Below are 20,223 nucleotides of genomic sequence, written 5' to 3' on the forward strand. Positions count from 1 at the left end.
CAACAACATTACCAAGGAATGCAAATATAGCAAAGGTCCTTGGTTTGATGTTTTTTCATTTTCATTATCTCACTCTCTGAAAAGCTAGAAACTTGAGGACTGAAGGAGCAGAATTCTTATTTAGGGGGGCAATGCCCTAATTTTGCTCCTCTTGTGCCTTTACCTTAGTACCTACAACTATCACAGTCCCTCCAGCCAGCACAGCTGTTGGTGAAGCAGCAAACTGCAAAGCAGGAAATGGACATCCACTGAACCACTCCACTTTTCCTAAAGTCAAACTGTATAGTGCCCAAGTTATTTTGGCAGAAAAATCCGGCAACTTTGTCTCTCTGGCAATAAAAATAAAGCAACAGACAATAATATAAAACTAACCATTAGCTGCCTTAGGTGACCCAACTCCCCCAAATCTGCTTCCTGCTTCCTTCTGTGTAATGATAGAACCGTCCAGGCTAGGACTAGGCTCAAGATGCTTCCATCCATTCAATTTTCAAGGTGGCTGAGCTTTCTCCATTGTTCTGGTCCATGATGCTTCTGGAGAATTGCCAGAACGTTTCAACAAACATCTGCACAAGAGAATGTTGTTGTTGTGTGCCTTTAAGTCATTTCCAGCTTATGGCGACCCTAAAGTGGTGAACCTACTATGAGGTTTTCTTGGCAAGTGTCTTCACAGGGGGTGTGCCACTTCTATCCTCTGAGACTGTGAGAGTGTATGATTTGCCCAAGGTCACCCATTGGGTTTCTATGGCTGAACTGGGATTCGAATCCTAGTCTCCAGAGTCCTAGTCCAATAATCAAACCACTACAACATGCTGGCTTTCATAGAGAATCATATTTCTTGAACGTTGTGGACACCCATTTGTAGATCACATAATAATTTAGCTCAATTTGAACATACTGTAATACCTAACACTCTCACTTGAAGACGTTTCAGTCTAAAGATGTCTCATTGTCTACCTATGTAGAGAGCTAGACTTTTGAAAATATAATTATTTATCCTACCTCTATGTTACCCGTCCAGGCAAAAGTCAAGGGAGCTATCCTGTTTTATCCAGACACCAGTCCTGTGAGGTAGAGACTGAGACAGGGACAGGGCTCCCCAGTTAACTTAATAGCATAGTAGAGATTTGAACTAAGGACCACCTGACCCGTGTCCAACATCTCCCATCCCTCTGTTACCCTTGTGTCAAATGAAGGCCACTCTGTCCTCATTTACTCCAGGTCTTTACATTTTGGAATGATAGGGGGTACCAAGTAGAGGCAGGATGAAGATTTGGCATTTGTGTGTTTTGATTTTGTAGTTGCTCCAGGTACAGGTGTTGGCTACCTTTTATTTGTAGAATGGAAAAGATAGTGAGAGTGTACCTTTATCTGGGGACACAATTAAAGTCACAATTTATATATTTAACAACCATACAATAAATTGCATATTAAATTTCACACATGTGCACTGTCCCAAATGTTCCATGCATCCAGTGAGGTGCCAGTGCAAAACTTGATTGTAGGTCTCTTCTGTCTCTGTTGCTTAGTAGTATTGCAACATTTGATGCAATCTTAAAGCCCTAAATAAAATAAATACAAAACAGATACGAATGCAATATAGAAGTTATGCACTAAAGAATTTACCCCTTTTGTTCCCCCTAAATATTTAAGTGAAAACAGTACTGACTTATTCAAGGTGAAAAGGGCCTACTCCTTATCTCTGGCAACCCCAGCTCCTCTCTAGCCCCAGCAATCGTTCTTTGGAGGTCTTTAAAGAGAGGCTGGATAACCATCTGATGGGGGTGCTTTGATTGTGTCTTCCTGCATGGCAGGGGTTTGGACTGGGTGGCCCTTGAGGTCTCTTCCAACTCTATGGTTCTAATGTCAAAAGTTATTAGTGAAGAAAAACACGCACGGTAGGAGAGGCTGTGGCACTTTGCTTTTGCCTGATTCTACTGGAAAGTGCAAGACTCTGCAACCTCCTCTCCATCCTTGCCGAGTTAACTGAGTACAAACTGCATTTGCACTTTGAACTCAGTTTGCAGCAAGTGAAGTAAGCTGAAGACAAAGGAGGAAAATGGCAGAAGGAATCTGGGATATTTCAAAAGCTGCTGGAAAGGTGAGATGCCAAATTTAGCTAGATGGATGGTGTGGTGACCTTCTGCCCTGACCTTCTGGGATTGTTGTTGTGTTGTTGTTTGCCTTCAAGTCATTTCTTGTTGTTAGGTGCCTTCAAGTCTGACTTATGGTGATCCTAAAGGATTTTTCTTGGCAGAATTGGGTTTGCCCATTGCTCTTGCCTTCTACTGAGGTTGAAAGAGGGTGACTTGCCCAAGATCATCCAGTAGGTTTACATGACTGACTGGATTCTAAACTCTGGTCTCCCAGTGTCTTAGTCCAGCTCTCAAACCATTCTGCAAGAAGATCTCTAAAGTGTCTGGAGTTTATCACATGAAGGATATTGCGAGTTTATCCCATGAATATCCCAGAAAAAGTCGCATAATTATGTGAAACGATTTCACATGGCGTTGCACAAAACCCACCATTAAAATGGTCACAAAGAAGCATTAACACACATCTTTTTATTTTTGAGATTTCAGCGACAATGCATTTCCAATATCACTTTATTTGCGCAATTGCGTGTGATAACCATTTGGCAATTACTCGCCATTTCTGCTTTATTTGCAGGATGCTTCAAAGGCACTTTAATGTCTTTTTAATGCTGAAATTAGCCCCAGTCTGATAAACTCCCCTGCATGAGAAACTTGCCTTCCTCCTATAAATAAGCCAGACGCAGCCTAGATAAGAAACCAAAGCAGTTAGAGAAAGCCCCAGTGCTGGGGGAAGGCAGGCAGGAGGAGGCTGTGTGAACTTGTCATCAGAGCCAAGAGTTCTCAGATGAGTGGCATGCCCAAGAAGGGATTTGGCCAGAGACTAATAGCAAAAGCGAAACTGTGTGAACTGGGTGGATGCAAGGCGTAGTAACATTAAATGCAGCCACAGCAGTTGTGGGAAAAGGAGAAGTTAGTTTGGGGAGGGGGAAAAAAGGAGGGTGATTCCAGTCTGCTTTGCAAGCCTGATTGGCTGAAATGGCCTTTCCAGGAGGGGAAGGAAGGGAGAAATTCCTTGGTCCTCTCAGCATAAAGTAGCCCAAGAAAGGGGTGGCACAGATCTAAGAGGTGTTGGGCACAAGAGTGGCAAGACCTCACCCTTGGCAGTGCCTTCGCACATGGCCTCGCCCTCTCTCAACCTACTTGTGGGTTGGAACAGCTCCCTATGTGACTGGTTGCACTGGTGGTCTGGTCTGGATCCAGAACAAGGATAAAGAACCGAGCAGCCAGGGTGTTTGTCACTGCCTTTCCTGGGGCAAGTGTGCTAAGCAAGGATTGGAGACCCTGACTGCCCCCTTCCCAGAGACTGGCAGGTGAGAGATTGCGGGATGGGCTTTGGGGTGGCAGGTGGGTCACTAGAAGGAGAGGAGCATCACACTGGCATGCATGCCCACAAAGGTTGGGGTGTGTGTGTGTGTGTGTGTGTGTGTGAGAGAGAGAGAGAGAGAGAGAGAGAGAGAGAGAGAAACCTTATACTATATTTCTTTGAACTCCCACCTGAAGCATTTTTTTTCCTAGCAGAAATTATAGAAGTTGCTTGGCTGGACTGCTGCTCCCCTAAATCCCTTTCAGCTAGCATGGCTAGTAGGGAATTCTGGGAATTGTCCTAAAAAAGCAAGTTATTTGAACTTTGGGTGCAGCTACACTGTAGAAACAATGCAGTTTTTGACAACACTTTAACTGCCATGGGTTCATTCTACCGAATCTTGGGATTTGTAGTTTTGGGAAACCAGCGTGGTATAGTGGTTTTGAGTGCTGGACTTGGCTCTGGAGAGCAGGCTTCTGATCCCACTGCAGCCATGTAAACCCACTGGATGACCTTGGATACATCACACTCTCTCAGCCTCAGAGGATGGCAATGGCAACCCCCCTCTGAAGAAACTTGCCAAGAAAACCCCATGATAGGTTTGCCTTAGGATCATCATCAGTCAGAAATGACTTGAAGGCAAACAACACACACATATATACTCACACGAGGCACCGGAACCCTTTGGCAGAAAAGGCTAAAGACCTTGTAAAACTACAAATCCTAGGATTCCATAGGATGGGGCTGCAGCACTTAAAGTAGTGTCAAATTGCATTATTCCTACAGTGTAGCTGACACTTTTTGTTTCCTAGAACAGCCCAGAATACACATAGGCAGTGGGATGGTTGGGGCAGGGGCCGCTGCGTATTTGTGGGGAAAACAGGAAGGAAATGCTGTGAGCCCCACAACCAAAGTGTGGTCTGTGTTAAAGAAGCAGAAGAGGAACACGAAGGGGAAGGGAAACCAACAGGACAGGAGCTCTGTGTTTCTTTAGTATGGGTGCCTAACCCTATTTCTCCTTTCCTTGCAAGGGGTTACACTTCTGCTACCCACTGGCACTTTTCCACTGGGTCCTTTATGCTTTCAGCAGCTGCAAAAGCCAAAAACTGAGCAGGTGGAGCCTTCCCTGTATCCCTGCATCTGGGTCTTTTCAAGCAAGTCTCTCCATAGCTCAGGAAGTGGGTTCCCATTTCCTTGATGTCTCCTTCATTTCTGTGCCATGTATGATATGCTTCCTATCGCAGCTGAATGCAAGACAGGGAGAGAGCAGTAGCAGCAGGGGAGTCATTTCTTAATCATTCTGAAGCCAAGAGATCCCAGTTCGAATTCTGCTTCTGCCAGATATTTCAAGGGTGTCACTAGGGTGCAGGTGGCACTGGGTGACACCTCAGAGGGTTGAGAAGTGGCTGACTTCTGGGTTTGCTGGCCAGGTGAGCAAGCGAGACTCTTCCCTTTCCTGCCAAGCCAGCAGAACAAGAAAAGGCTGATGAAGGGAAGGAGAGGTATTAAAAAATCATCCGCAACTGGTACTGAGATACTAGTTGGATTATTTCAAGCAAGCCAACCTCTTTCTAATAGCTTTGGTGAGAAGAAAAAGGAGATAACGTAAGAAAATGTTACCATCCCCTAGGCCTCTTCAATCCCCCCATGGCACAAAGTGTCCGGGATATTTCAGGGCACAGTCTTATGGATGGTTAGTCAGAAGGAAATCCATTGAACAGGTATCCCTCAGTTAATATATGTGTTTCTGGGCAATTACTTCTTTAACAGAAAATGTGGTACCAGAGTCCAAAATAATATGGAAAGAATAGCGATAGATTGGTGCGGCACAAAAGAGAAGAGCAGTTTGACAAAAAAAACATTTTTTTAAAATTCAGAACTAGCATGATGCACGTGTGAAATGAAACAATCGGGCCAGGTAAATTATGTATAAGGAGACAACAACGTTTTTAACCTTCTAGAGATCACTTGACAACTACTTTCAGAATGCATCCAGGGATTTTTCCCTCCTGGATCAAACTTCACTTTCAACCTTCACTTTCTTAATGATTTCAGTTTTGATGGACAAACTTAGAGAACTATGCCCTTTTACCATGCTGGTAAGACAGGCTTATTTGTTCTTCCTCTTTCCCCCTGTTTTGCTGGTCACACATATAGTAAGGGATTTGGAAGATAGTTGCTGTTTGCCGTTCTTGTTGTAGGTAGAAATACACAGCTCTACAGAAAATTCATCTAGAGCAGGCTTTATTGCAACCTGGCACTGAAAGACTACCCTTCACCATCTTCCCAAAGCTGATGCTGCTTCAAAACCAACAATCCCCCAAAAACCATAAGGCAAAGAGGAAAAAGGAGTTGCATTGGCATAAAAAGATTTTGTAAGATGGAGCTTCTTTGTCAGAGTGGTTTGTTAACTGAAGTGTGCCAATGGGACTTAGTGTAGATTGGACTAAATTAAACAGGGAGTTTCCCCCAGAAACTGAAGCAGAGCTTGGAAAAGTTACCCTTATGAAAAATAGCTCCCAGAACCCCTGGCTAGCATGTTGGCTGGTAGATTCTGGAAGTCCAAAAAGGTTCATATTTTCAAGTTCTGAACTGAATATGGGAACACTGTCAAAAGTCCTTTGTTCTGTATACTCTCCCCTCCCCATGTTTTATTTCTATTTTATCAAACTGAGGCCAGAGGAGCAAAGCTGTTGAGATGTTAGAGTTTAATAATCTTTGGCTGCATCTGCACTGCAGAAATAATGCACTTTGACACCACTTTAACTGCCATGTCTCAATGCTGTGAAATGTTGGGAATTGTAGTTTGTTGTGGCACTGACAGAGAAGGCTAAATATCTCACAAAACTATAACTCCCAGAATTGTATGGCTCAGTGTTACGAAACCTTGGGATCTGTACTTTGGTATAGCACCAGCGCTGTCTGACAGAGAAAACTAAATAACTCACAAAACTAAGCAGTGTAAATTCAATGACTATGTAGTGTAGCGGTTAAAGTTTAGTACCGGAGATCTAGGTTCAGGTCCCTGCAGGGATGTAGCCAGGATTTTAGGAAAGGGGGGGGGGTCCAGACTAAGTGCCACCATTATAATGGGGCTTGAGCGCAGCGGTGCAGCAGCATGCACCATTCATTTTTCTAATGGAAGGGGGGGTCCGGACCCCAAGAACCCCCCCCCCTTGGCTACGTCCCTGGTCCCTGCTCACTTATGAAAACAACAAACCCCATGATAATTAAAGTGGTGTCAAAGTGCATGATGTATGCAGTGCAGATGCAGCCTGGAACTGTGGTGACTCTGTGGCGGAGATACACTCCTTGCATGTCTTCCAACACAGCCAGTCCCCATAGGCTGCCCTGCTTTTCAATGGCTCTGGTTTGATGCCTTGAACAGCAGCAGCCTGGCACACAGAAAGTCAGCATAAGAAGTGTTTCATCCTGGTAGAAAGGAGGAGGGCAGGGAAGACTTTCTGAGCAAAGGGCATTTTCCCCAAAGGGGTAGGCCTGCAAATCCCATCAACCAGTATAGCCAGTGGCACAGGTGAGATTGCCATCTAAACAGCTTTGCACTTTGACCAGTTCCAATAATGTTTGCATGTCAGGCTGCTCTTCAAATGAAGAAACCACTGGGAACCAGGATGAAAGCATGTTAAAAGCAGAAAACAATAATTATGTATCTATTTAATTAATTTGTTATTAAATTTATTAGGTTATTTATTTATTAAGTTGTCATTTATTAAGTTATAAAATAATCTATTTATTTAATTTGTAGACTGAGATAAAGCCTTCTCCTGATGATGCAGTTTTTCAGGTTTATATGGGGAGATATGGTCTTTCAAATAATTTGGACCTAAGCCATTTAGGGCTTTATAGGTCATAACCAGCAATTTGAATTGTCTAGGGAGACAAGCTTCACCTGCTCTAAGATGCTCAACTATTCCTTTTAAAATAGCCATCAAGTACATAACAGAGGGGATTTTGGCAGGTGTAACTTTGGTGACTGTATGGTGTACTGGTTAGAATTTTAGAAAGGTATTGGGAGATCTCGGTTCAGGACCTTGCTCAGTTATGAAATTCACTGGGTGATCCCAGACTAGTTTCTCTTTCTCTCTCTCAGCCTGACACAGTGAAGATAGGGAGGAAAGGATTCACATACAACTGTTGAAGCAAAGTTTGGATATAAATTCAATTAATAAAAACATTAAACATTCAGGACCCCTGCCATCACTTATATTTAACCATCTATGATTCTATGATTTTATGATTTTATGTATTAGCAAAACCTAAATTGATGCCCCTCACATTTGGACTGCAGATCAATTTGACAGTTTGAGTCAAATTTTGAGTCAGGTTTTGATTCAGCCAAGACTTCAGATTAGGTTTGTTTTTTATTTGGGCAGTACAGATGGATGGCTCTGTGCCGCCCATCTTTGCCCCGTGTCTGTGCTGTAGCATCTCTATGCTGCAGCACAGATGTGCCACAAAAAAAGAGCCGCCTAGAGCGGTAGGAGTGCGTGGTCTGGGTGCGCGCACCATAGGAAATAGCAGAGGTCACCCCTCTATGGATATTCGAGGGTGCGAATCTCAGATCTGTGAGTTAGGATGGGCGACTGTATGCATACATATATGTATATATATATATTTATATATATATATTTATATTTATATACATTTATAATTATATATGACCACTGTATGTGGTGAATACCATCTCGCCAGGATGCAGGAGTGAAAGCAGAGGGACTCAGTCTCTGTGTCCATACGTAAGCAGTAATGCAGAGTTGTGAATACTAGCTAAGTTGTGTAGTGCAGTATAAAAGAATAAAGAGGAGAGCAGGTAGCTTATGTGAGCCAGAGTGGCGTAGTGGTTTGAGTGTTGGACTATGACTCTGGAGGACAGGGTTCAAATCCCCACTTGGCCATGAAAACTCACTGGGTGACCTTGACCGGGTCACATTCTCTCAGCCTCAGAGGATGGCAATGGCAAACCTCCTCTGAGGAAACTTGCCAAGGAAATCCTGTCATAAATTCACCATAGGGCCACTATAGGTTGGAAGCAACTTAGAGGCACTCAGCACATGGGGATAGCTTATTCTTATTATCTGAATGGGTGACTTTTCTTTTAAAGTTTTTTTTAAACAGTGTTTTCTGCATGAACGGTAATACCTTCATGTATTACTTGTCCTAGAGGATCAGGTTGGGTTAAAAATCCACAGGTCCCTGAGGTGTGAAGGTCCTTCCCCCCCCCCCCCCTTTCCTTTCTTCCTTGAGAGTCTTTTCCCCTTAGGGCTCCTCTCTCCTTCTCCTGTTTCCTGGTACAGAACACAATGCTCCCATCTGCCCTGCTGCAAAGGAGAGGGTGATGAGAGAGGGAAGAACAATCAGTTCAGAAACCTGACCCTGGCAAATCATGCTGACTGAGCTTCCAGCCTGGCTGCACCCAGGAGGATCTTAATAACTCTGGGTAGGGACTGAGGTGCCAACCAACAGGAGGAAGATATAGACATAGAAAAGGATCCTCTGCCACTGTCCGGTGTGCCCACCTAGGGCCTGGAGAATGGGGTGAGGGTGGAGGAAGAAAGAGACTCCAATGCCAAGGGTGGGTAGGGTATGGCAAGGGAGAAGACGACGTCTTGCTTGCCAAGGAAGGTTACCAGCCAAGCTGTTTGCACAAGAGATGTTGTTGAAACAGGGTGTGCTTCAGTCGTGTTTGTACACCTCTGTTGGGGCATCTCCCTGTTTCTATATCTCACTGTGTTGTAGTGGTTTGAGTGCTGGAGACAAGGGCAGCCTTGGGAAAGTCTGATTCGCCCAGCCTCAGAGAAAGGCAATGGGAAACCTCCTTTGAATAAGCCTTGCCACTAGGGTCACCATAAGTCAGGGTTGCCTTGGAGGCACATAACAACAACAACAAATAACTCAAATATTAAAAACCACCTCAGTTGGCATGAAAGTTCAATTGCATAAGGGCTTTCATTATTTATTACAGGTGAGCAGCCATTTCCAAACAAAGCTAGCATGGTGTAGTAGTTTGAACACTGAACGATGACTCTGGAGAACAGGGTTCGAATCACCACTCAGCCATGTAAATGCACCACTCAGCCATGTAAAGTCACATGTTCTCAACCTCAGAGGATGGGATCCCTCCTCTGAAAAAACTTGCCCCCCAAAACTGTGATATGTTCACCTTAGGGTCTCTGTAATTCAGAAATAACTTTAAGGCAGACAATAACAGCAACAATAACCATTTCCAAGACTGTGTTATCATCATTATTAAAATGACATAATGTCTCCTTTAACCAACCTGTTCAATAAACTTAAACATTTTGTTTTATCAAGTACATTTATATTCCAAGAAGCTCAAAGCAGTGTCGTCTCTCATTTCTGTCCTGTCCCCAGCCCTATCTTTCCAACAAGCCTGTAAGGTATTTTGGATTTGAAAGATGGTAATGGTGCATGGCCACCTAATGAGATTCACACATTCCCTGAAATTTGAATTTTGGTCTGTCCAGTCCCCTAGTCTGACTCTGTAATTGATACTCTACAATTAAGTTGAATTAGTGTGACTTCCATTTTTAGTGGAATTGAATCATATGTAGACAACTCAGGATCAAGATATCTCTTCCAGTTAAAGATGTTGAACTGTCCACACTCTTAAAAAAAGATCACTAGTCACCCATACATATACATTGCTTTGTTGTTGTGTGTCTTCATGTAGTTTCTGAAGCGTTGTGATCCTAAAGTGAAACCTAACATAGGGTTTCTTGGCAAGATTTGTTCAGAAGGGGCTTGCCATTGCCTTCCTCCTGGAATGAGAGAGTGTGACTTGTCCACTGGGTTTCCATGGCAAAGTGAGGATTCAGACCTTTGCTTCTCAGAGTCTTAGTCCAATACTCAGACTACTATAACCTGGAAGACAGCATTCAATACAGAGTCAGTATTATAGCAGCAATCCACCCAACACAATATAGATAGCACTTTGATACCATTTTAATAGCCATTGCTCCATGCTATTCAAGTAGCCCAAGGGAGCATACTAGAGAATTGTTGGCACCTTACTAACCTACAAATCTGACCTTACCATAAGATGACACCATGACAGTTGAAGTGATATCAAACCGTTATAATTGTGCAGTGTGGATGCCCCCACAGAGGTAGTTTTGGAGGGATGTTAATTCATTTGTTGGTTTAGTTAGTACATATGTTCCTTTTTCCATGCCATACTCTGCCCAAAGTGGCGCACTCCAATTGCTGAAGAGTCTGTAGAAAGATTTGTTGACTTTGGATGTGCTTTCTCTCCTTACAGGACTTTTGGCATCTCTGCTGTGCGGAAGGTGTAACTGCTGTTGGAATGAGCTTCATGCTCTTTCTCTCTTTTTCTCATTCTCAAGAATGTCTGTAGTGATGCAAGGACAAAGCTGCCTCTGCTGCCAGGCTTTGCTACCTCTCCAGTGTTGACTGCAGATCGCCTTCCGCTGATGGTTTGATAGTGGGCAACGGAATCCCAAAAGCAGCTGTTTTACTCTTAATGTTCCAGCTGCACTTGGATTTCGTTCCCTGCTCTCCTACCCTGCTCTTCTGGATTTTGTTCATTCTCTTCTACACTTTTGGGCCAACTTGGGGCACACCAGAATGGGGCTAGGTTGGGGGTGGATGCCATGGGAAGGTACATGGGCTTATTGTAGAAACATCCTGTTGTCTGAAATAATGAGAGTTAGATATGTGTACTTTAAGGGTAGCCAAAATATGCCACAAGATTCTGTGCTAGATGATGGCACACTTGAATATTGTGCAAAATGATTATGCCTTTGTTGTTGTGTGCCTTCAAGTTGTTAAGGCAACTCTATTATGTTTTTTTTTTTTTTAAATCAAGGTTAGATCAAAGACGGTTTGCCTTTGACTTCCTCTAAGGCTGAGACTGTGACTTGCACAAGGTCACCCAGTGGGTTTCCATGGCCGAGCGGGGATTCAAACCTGAGTCCAAGTCTCATACTGAAACTAATACACCACAACTGAGTACTGTACTTTAATACTCAAACTACTAAACTTGGCTTTGCGAGATTCTAAAACCAACTAACTATTGAGGCTGAGATAAAATATAATAGCAAGGTAGCAATTATAAAGAGAGCCAGCTTGATAATAGTGGTTTGGATGTTGAACAATGACTCTGACGATCAGGGTTTGATTCCCCACTTGGCCATGGAAACTGGATGACCTTGGGCAAGTCACACTGTCTCAGCTTCAGAGGATGGCAGTGGCAAACCCCTCTGAAGAAACTTGTCAAGAAAACCCTGTGATAGGTTTGCCTTAGGGTCCCCATAAGTCGGAAACGACTTGAAAGCACACTATAACAAGAACAGTTGTAAAACCAAAATTGTATACAAATCAGCAAGGTGGGCAAACTGAAGAATGATCTGAAAAATGGGCTTCAGCACTTCTTTGTGTGCTACATGGATAATATAAGGAATTTATCCTCAAAGGATGTTGCAATGGCTACTGACTTGCAAAGATTTAAAAAAATGAAATTGATCCATCAGGAATAGAAACTTGTCAGTGGATATTTACTAGAACAGCCAAAATTGAAATCACCTTATTTAGAAGCAGAACTCTTCAACTGACTAAAGTAAACAGCAGCATGTACTGTGTAATATGAATTTCTGAAAAGTATCTAACTCATCCATTTTGGATACACAGTGTTGTACTTTGGAGATCTTTGGCTTCTTCTAATTTTCATGTTATTAATGTACCCATAAATCGAAGGGACTGGGAAACAGTAGCCCTCCAGGTGTTGGACTACAACTTCCAATATTCTCAACCATTGCCCTATACAGGCTGCAGCTGAGAGGAATTAAGGGTCCAATAATAAAATATTTGCAGAACACGGGAAAGGAACTATATTTTGACTGTGGGAGGAGAATGGGTTTTAACTGTAGGAAGTCCAGTGATGCACTGAGATGGGAATTGTGTGGCCCTCCAAATGGTGGATTTGGACTCCCAGCATCAATCCCTATGATGGCTATACAGGTTAGGGCTGCTAGGACTTGCAGTCCAACAATAGAGAACCACACAATTCAAAACAGTGGAACAACTGGAGCAATTTATTGTGTCGACAATGCAGTGTGAGGGGGTAGATTCCTTTAGGTTGGGTTTCTTAATACCCCTTCTGTCCTCTAGAGATAAAGAGTGATTTCCTGGGGAGAAACCACCAGAGCTGGGTCTGTTGATGGTGTAGTAGACAAGAGCTTCCAGCCACAATGTGGATAAGGCCATCTGCAAACTGAGGCAGGAAGCATCAAATCACATGAAGCTAGCATGAACTTCCTCATCTTCTGAGTACAGCAGATGGGAGGTAGGAGTTAGGAGACCAAGTTAGGAAACTTTCTTCAGCATAGGATCAGGTAGCCTTTGACTTTCCAGATGTTTGGGCCTACAGTCTCCACAAAATTTACCATTTGCCATATGCTGACTGGGGCTTTTGGGAGGCAGATGACCAACATAAGAGTTTTATCACACTGGGGCTGATTTCGACATTAAAGAGAGATTAAAGCACATTTAAAGCATCCTGCAAATGAAGTGGAAATGGCAAGTAATTACATGGATGATTATCACACGCAAGTGTGCAAATAAAGTGATATAGGAAATGCACTGTAGCTGAAATCCTGAAAGTAAAAAGATGTGCATTGATGCTTCTTTGTGACCCCTTTAATGGCAGGTTTTGTGAGATGTCGTGTGAAATCATTATGTGTAATTATGCGATTTTTCTGGGATATTCATGGGATGAACACACGATTTCCTTAGTGTGATAAACTCAATAGTTAGAGAACCAAACATGATGACTGTTTTCAAAGGTGCAGCTTTGTTAGACTTTTTTTTTCCATTGCAAAGTCCTGTTGCACATTATACCATCATCTTAGGCTATATCCACACTGCAGAATTAAAGCAGTTTGACACCACTTTACTGCCTTTATTCTATCCTACCAAATATTTGGATTTGTAGTTTGGTGAGGCACCAGGGCTCTTTGGCAGACTGAATACCTCAACGAACTACAAATCCCAGGATTCTGTAGGATAGAGTCATGGCAATTAAAGTGGTGTCAAACTGCTTTAATTTTGCAGTGTGAATACTGCTCTAATACAGAAGGCTACAGGTCTCCTTTACTCTGGAGTTTATCACAAAGGAGGGAAGTGCCCAAACCCTGTGGATAAATGGGGATTAAATCCAGGAATATCACAAAAGTGGGATTGTTTTCAGATGATGTCACGTGATGTTGCCATTATCCTGGACTTAACCTGTTAATTAAAGTGTGCGATTTGGCTGCTTCTTATTTTCAGGAAAATCCCGAAAATAAAAAGTGGCACATTTTGGTCGGTTTATTCATGGGTTAATGGTGACAGCAGGTGATGTTGTCTGAAAACAATCCTGCTTTTGCGGGATATTCCATGGATTTAAACCCTGTTTATCCACAGGATTTGGGTGCTTTGCCTCCCGTGTGATAAACGCCATAGTCTCCAGTTGACATCAGCTACAATTACTGGTGTTTCAGCTCCCCAGAATTGGTGGGGAGCCTAGCAATGTGTCTTATGGGTGCATTGAAAACCTAAATACAAAAGCCCCATCTATGTCCTGGCATGATGTAACTCCTGACTGGTTCATATGGTGTCTGTAGATACTTGAGGGATCTGTATGCCATGGATGATTCATGGGATATAATTCTTACAAACACAATATGTACATACAAATACCCTCCATACATTCATTGTAGTTTTCTTCCAAATAAGGGCTGTCACAGAGAGGAGAGTGCAGGTAGGATTAGGGTAAATTAGGTGTTGTACTAGGCTAAAATAAGTGGATTGAATCCAAATTTTGACTGTTACCTAATGGTTGGGGGCAGGGAGCAGCTGTGGACCACACAGCTATTTTTTTTTTTTAATCTGTATTCAACAGATTTCCCTTAGGAACATGTCCCTTCTCTTTGGCTGAAGAGCGTCTAGTCACAGAAATCCAAGGCACTTAAGCACAAAGCGGCAAGAAGATGTGGGTGCATTTTGGGCAGACCAGATGTCCCAGGCCCAGGAAGACACAAGAACAGGAATTGCTTTGGAATGACACGATCACTCCCGCTGAGCGAGCAGACACACAGCCACGGGGATGTCGTGTCTGTCCAAAGCTGTTTCAAAGAACCCAGCCTGGCTGACGGAATACAGTTAACTTCAGAGAAACTGCTGGGCTATGACTATCCTGTTGCAATTAATGATAGTACACCCATCAGCTACCAATCCCTGGTGAGTTTTCAGGAAAGAACAATACAGTTGTTGCTCATGGGCAGAAATATGATACCGGTTCTTGGGACTCTGTTGGGGGAAAAAATGCTGACCTCCTGTATCAGATGTCTTAAATAGTACAGGATTAAAATTCTGCCATTGTGTGAAATATTGATTTCAGCCAACTTAGCCATGTGTCGCTTGATAAAATTAACACATTGCTCACATTCTCTAAACATAGGTTATTTTATTAGGTACTTTCTAAAAAATATTTTTTAAATTTTTTGGCATGCATCAACAATCCTGTTTTAATCCTATCAAAAATGTATGATAGCTATGGTTCAAATTCAAAGTAACTTGCATATCAGATTTGATTAAATTTTCTGAACATCTGCTCCTCTCATCACTCCCACAACCCAATATATGGGATTTTGGGGTATCTTGTTCCATGTATGTAAGGGACAAGCGCTTTCAAGTGCTTAGATAAAGGACATCCTTTATAATAAGGGACACCCAGTAATCATAGTCTGTCATGATGAAGGGTAATTAGAAAGAGACAATAAGGCATGAAGTGTGGTGGCTCCTCAGAAAATGAATTTTCTAACCTTTATTATTTTTTGGCAGAAGAAGGAAAAAGAGAAGCAAATGTTTTGTACAGATGGGACCTACCCTAAACAACTTGAGGGCTTCTTTCAAGGAATGCCATGACCATTGACAGTGGGAACCAAAAATATCTTTATGAGATGCTACCTGAACAGCAGTGTGTGTGAGAAAAGTAAATTATAAAATTTAGTACAGTATCAATAAACCACCCAGTATTTTTATTTGATTAGATGTTCAGCCACAAGGACTCATAAGATCTATCTATTGATCGATCGATCTAGCTATCGTTGTTGTGTGCCTTCAAGTCATTTCTGATGTAATGGTGACCCTAAGGCAAACTATCATTGCAAAATTTGTTCAGAAGAGGTTTGCCATTGCCTTCCCTTGAGGCTGAGAGAGTGTGACTTGCCCAAGGTCACCCAGTGGGTTTTATGTCTGAGCAGAGAATCAAACACTGGTCTCCAGAGTCATAGTCCAACACTCAAACCACTACGCAAGTTTTGTGAGGCATTTAGCCTTCCCTGTCAGAGAGCTCTGATACCACAACAAACTACAAATCCCAGAATTCCACAGTATTGAACCTCATTGGTTAAAGTTGTGTCAAATTGGATTATTTCTGCAGTGTAGATGCAGCCTGCTTGAGACTCTTTTCCAGTGCAGTCGGGTAGAGGGTGGGTAGGCATTAGCATCAACATGGTCTAAGAGTACAGAGTTGTGTATTGTACTTCCTAAGTTAGACTGCTGCTGTCAGATCCAAAAGAACAGGGGTGGGCAATTCTGGCCCTCCAGGTGTGGTTAGACTACAACTTCCAACAGCCCTATATAGCATAGCTAATGGTGAGGGATTATGCAAGGTGGAGTCTAAAATATTTAGAGAAGCACATCTGCCACTCCTGCACAAAAAGATGTTCTCCCATCACCCATATTAAAGGAAGGTTCAGGCCCTGGCCTAGTACATAGCTCATGTAGGTAGAATGGATCCCAAACATGTTCTTTGCTTAATTGCCTTGGATAGGAAAATGTCTTGAGCCAGCCCTGGAAGTAACACCATTACAGTGGGCCCTTGTTATCCGCTGGGGTTTCACTGCAGGATCCCCCGTGGATAACGAAAGTCGTGGATGCTCAAGTCCCATTTAATATAACGACAGAGCAAAATGGTGTCCCTTATATAATATGAAAAATCAAGGTTTGCTATTTGGAATTTATACTTTTTTTTACTATTTTCAAGCTGTGGATGTTTGAATCTGTGGTTAGAAAATCCGTGGATAAGGAGGGCCGACTGTACTTGTAAGGTGATTTGGTGGGCAACAGAGCTGCAACAAAACGTCATTTGAAAAGTAGTACTTGGAGTGGAGGGGAAGCCTTACCGTTATTGGTTTAATGAGCAATGTTTTCTATCTGAGGAATCTTACATTTCGATAGGGATTTTTCAAGATAAGTGCCATTCTCTTAATATGGACATGAAAGAAAAGAAACAGGAACATAGTAAGTAAAGCATTAAGCTACTTTGACTAAACATTTGTAAAGACATGGAATTACTTTTCAAGCATAAAACATATAAATAAAGCATTAAAAAAGGGATTATTTTTCAAGCACCAAAACAGGTAAAGAGAACAGATTACTTTTAAAAAGTAACTTTCCAAGCTCTGGTTCCAAGTTGCAGATGGAGAGCCATAGTTTGGAAATGTACAATCTTTTGAACAGAAGGAATACAGGCACATAAATTTATTTTTTAAATGTAATCTGAGACTAATTTTTTTATACATTACAAATGGTGACAAGCCATGTGTTGTCATGCTAAAGTCCCATGCTGCTGCCACATTACAGAGATGAAGCAGTTTGACACCACTTTAACTTTTATTGCTCAGTGCCATGGAATCCTAGTATTTGTAGTTTGGTAGAGTACCATTGCTCTCTGACAGGAAAGGCAAAACATCTCACAAAACTATACATTTCAGAATTCCATAGCATTTGGTCATTGCAATTAAAGTGGTGTCAAACTGTTTTATTCCTTCAGTGTGGATGAGACTTTGGTTGGTTGCATTACCACAGGTGTAGGCCAGACTTCCTGCTAAAACCTGGATCTATTCAGCACTGCAGAAATAATGCAGGCTGCATCTGCACTGTAGAAAAAATCCAATTTTACACTGCTTTTCTACTACTTGCCTCAAAGCTATGGAAATCTGGGAACTGTAGTTGTGTGAGACACTTAGCCCTTTCTGTCAGAGAACTCTGGTGCCACAACAAATTACAAATCCCAGGATTCCATAGCATTGGACTATGGCAGCTAAAGCGGTGTAAAACTGCATTATTTCTGCAGTGCCGATTAGACCATGCAAGTTATATTTTGGGTCTAAAAACTCACTGCCTGCAAGTTGCATGCTCTCAGCCTCAGGGGAAGGTAGTGCAAACCTGCTCTAAGCAAACCTTGCCAAGAAACCCCCATGATGTTTGCCATAGAGTCTATAAGTCAGAAACAACTTGATGGCACAACAACAACAACAAACAACAAAGGGGCTGTGGACCAAAATACTGTAGTCACTTTACCAGACTGTGGCTTCCCTAGTTGCCGTCCTCCAAACCAATTCATGCACACTGGATGCAACTAGCCATGAGGATCTTCTGCCACTGCTGACAGTCAGTAGTTGGTCTGGCGTTAGCAGGCATTCTCAGATCACCTCTTGGCTGTGGATGGTGCAGAGAGCTGCCCCCTTTCACTAGTAGCTACTCTCACCTCAAGGAGAAAAGGAAGACAAGTGAGATGAAGCTAGGAAACAAAGATGCAACACCTATATGTGATTTGTGCTTTTAAAAAAACTTTATCATGCTGCCAAATTGTGACAGGTGTCAGTTATGAAATTTATCAAAATTGTATGTGCTTTTCCTCAGAATTATGTTAAATGCATCTGCTTCTTTTGGAGGAGAAAATGAAAGTTATGTTAGCTGGATGGAGAGATCCTGTTCTTGACTTGTGGACATCCTCCAGAGTTCTGAGATAATTTCCTCCTTTAAAGACAGAAATTAGAAATAGAAAGAAATTAGAAATAACTCACAAAAGCGGGTAGTTTTTCAAACAACATTGGCTTCAATGAGAAATAACGCGACATTGATCCAAACACAGTCGACAAAACCCATTCCTTTTTATTTTCGGATGAGAAAGATGAGGTTTTCAGGATGTGACATTATGGGCTTTGTTGTGTTTTTGTGGCAATGTTGATTGAAGGTTAATCATTCGGGGTGATCAGATGCCCTCAATGCAAAGGGGGACAAGGCACCGCAAAATCTAGGACATTCCCAAAAATGGAGGACATTACAAAATAAGAGCTAAAAACTCGAGAAAATGTAAATTCATGCTTCCTGGTCATGCTCAAAATGGAGGTTATTTTGAAATCCCACCCGGACAGAAGGCTGAAATGTAGGTCATATCCTGGAAAAGGAAGACCCTGTCTTTATTAATAATTTTATTCCTGGAATTGTCGTTGATGCACAGGTTTGTTAGTTGTTTTGGAGGTCATCTATTCCAACCCAATGCTTTATGCAGGACGCTATGTAGAAGGCAATAATACCATCCCTGAAAGCTCCAGCCTCTGTTTAAATACCTCCAAGAAGAGACCCCTCTGCTCCATTTGTCTATCCCACTATCAAATAATTCTCACCTTTAGAATGTTTCTTCCAGTGTTTAACTGATATCTCCTTTCTTCCTTCCAACAAAGGTGATTCCCATGTTAAAAAGGAAAATCTGCTGTGCACCATATAACAAGTTTTATTATATAGTATTAAAATAAAAAGTGGCATTACATAAATGTTAATAGAACTGCAATAAGCAGTAGTCAGCAGAACAAGTGAGGAAATGGGACTGACAAGATAAATGATAGGTAAGTGAGAACCATTTGAGACCTTTCACAGCCTCATCACACAAAGGACATAATATAGCTTTTGGTCTCAGAACTTGGTCCAGTTAGGAATTACTAGGACAGAGATAGCCAAATGGTAGATCACAGGCTGCACCTGCACTGCACAAATAGTCCAGTTTCACACCACTTTAACTGCCGTCGCTCAATGCTATGGAATCCTGGGATTTGTGGTTTTGTGAGACCGTCACAGCGCTCTGGTGCCACAACAAATTACAAAACCAAGGATTCCATAGTATTGAACCATGACAGTTAAAGTGGTGTCAAACTGCATTATTTGTGCAGTGCAGGTGAGGCCTCAGTGTTACAGTGCTATTAAGGTATCTGTACTTTGTATGGTGTAGTGGTTTGAGCACTGAACATATATGGTACCTATGTGATAAACTCCTATGACTCTGGGAGGGTTCAAATTCCAGCTTGGCCCTGAAAACCCACTGGGTGAGCTTGGGTAAGTCACTCTTTCTCAGCCTCCGATGATGGCAATGGCAAACCTCCTCTGAAGAAACTTGCCAAGAAAACTCAGTGATAGGTTTGCCTTAGGGTCACCAGAAGTTGGAAAGGACGAGAAGGCACACAACAACAACAACAATTAGGGTATACAGTGATTCAAAGCAGCCTTCCGAAATTGGTTCCCTCCCATTATTCCCAGCAAAGCTGGCCCATGGAGAATACATGTGGCAGATGCCAGCCCAGGGAATGCTGTGGTAGGAAAAAAGGTTAGTCTGAAATGGGAATACTGGTGGAGCTGTCCTCATTAAGCTCAAGGCTTGCCGGTTTTGTCTCTAGGTTTCAATAAATATTTAAAGTGGTTCCCCAGAATAACTTTGAGCCATAAAATTACACCAATAAAACAAAGCCTTTTTGCACGCAAGGGTAAATAAAAAGAAGAAAGGCCCTCATAGTCAGAGCTACAGGAGAAAAAGAGAGAGAGGAAGATGGCTGTTTAGATCAAAGAGGACTTTCTCTGGTTGAATCTAATCTTTCTTCCCCTGTGAGATTGATAAACTGTGGTTAAAGAAGCAAAGTTTATTCTAATCTACATCTTTTCAGCTTGAAA

At 42.3% G+C, this 20,223-nt stretch overlaps 1 long non-coding RNA gene across 1 annotated transcript; it reads right to left on the bottom strand.

Moving 5' to 3' along the window:
• Positions 1-1,428: 1,428 nt before the first annotated feature.
• Positions 1,429-18,253, bottom strand: LOC121922221. The gene is made up of 3 exons (XR_006102123.1): positions 17,803-18,253; positions 16,623-16,703; positions 1,429-1,559 (listed from the first exon to the last, which is right to left on the bottom strand). It is a non-coding gene; the product is annotated as an uncharacterized LOC121922221 (long non-coding RNA).
• Positions 18,254-20,223: the final 1,970 nt, after the last annotated feature.

Source organism: Sceloporus undulatus, chromosome 2 (genome assembly GCF_019175285.1).
Source record: "Sceloporus undulatus isolate JIND9_A2432 ecotype Alabama chromosome 2, SceUnd_v1.1, whole genome shotgun sequence".
Classification (NCBI taxonomy): domain Eukaryota; kingdom Metazoa; phylum Chordata; class Lepidosauria; order Squamata; family Phrynosomatidae; genus Sceloporus; species Sceloporus undulatus.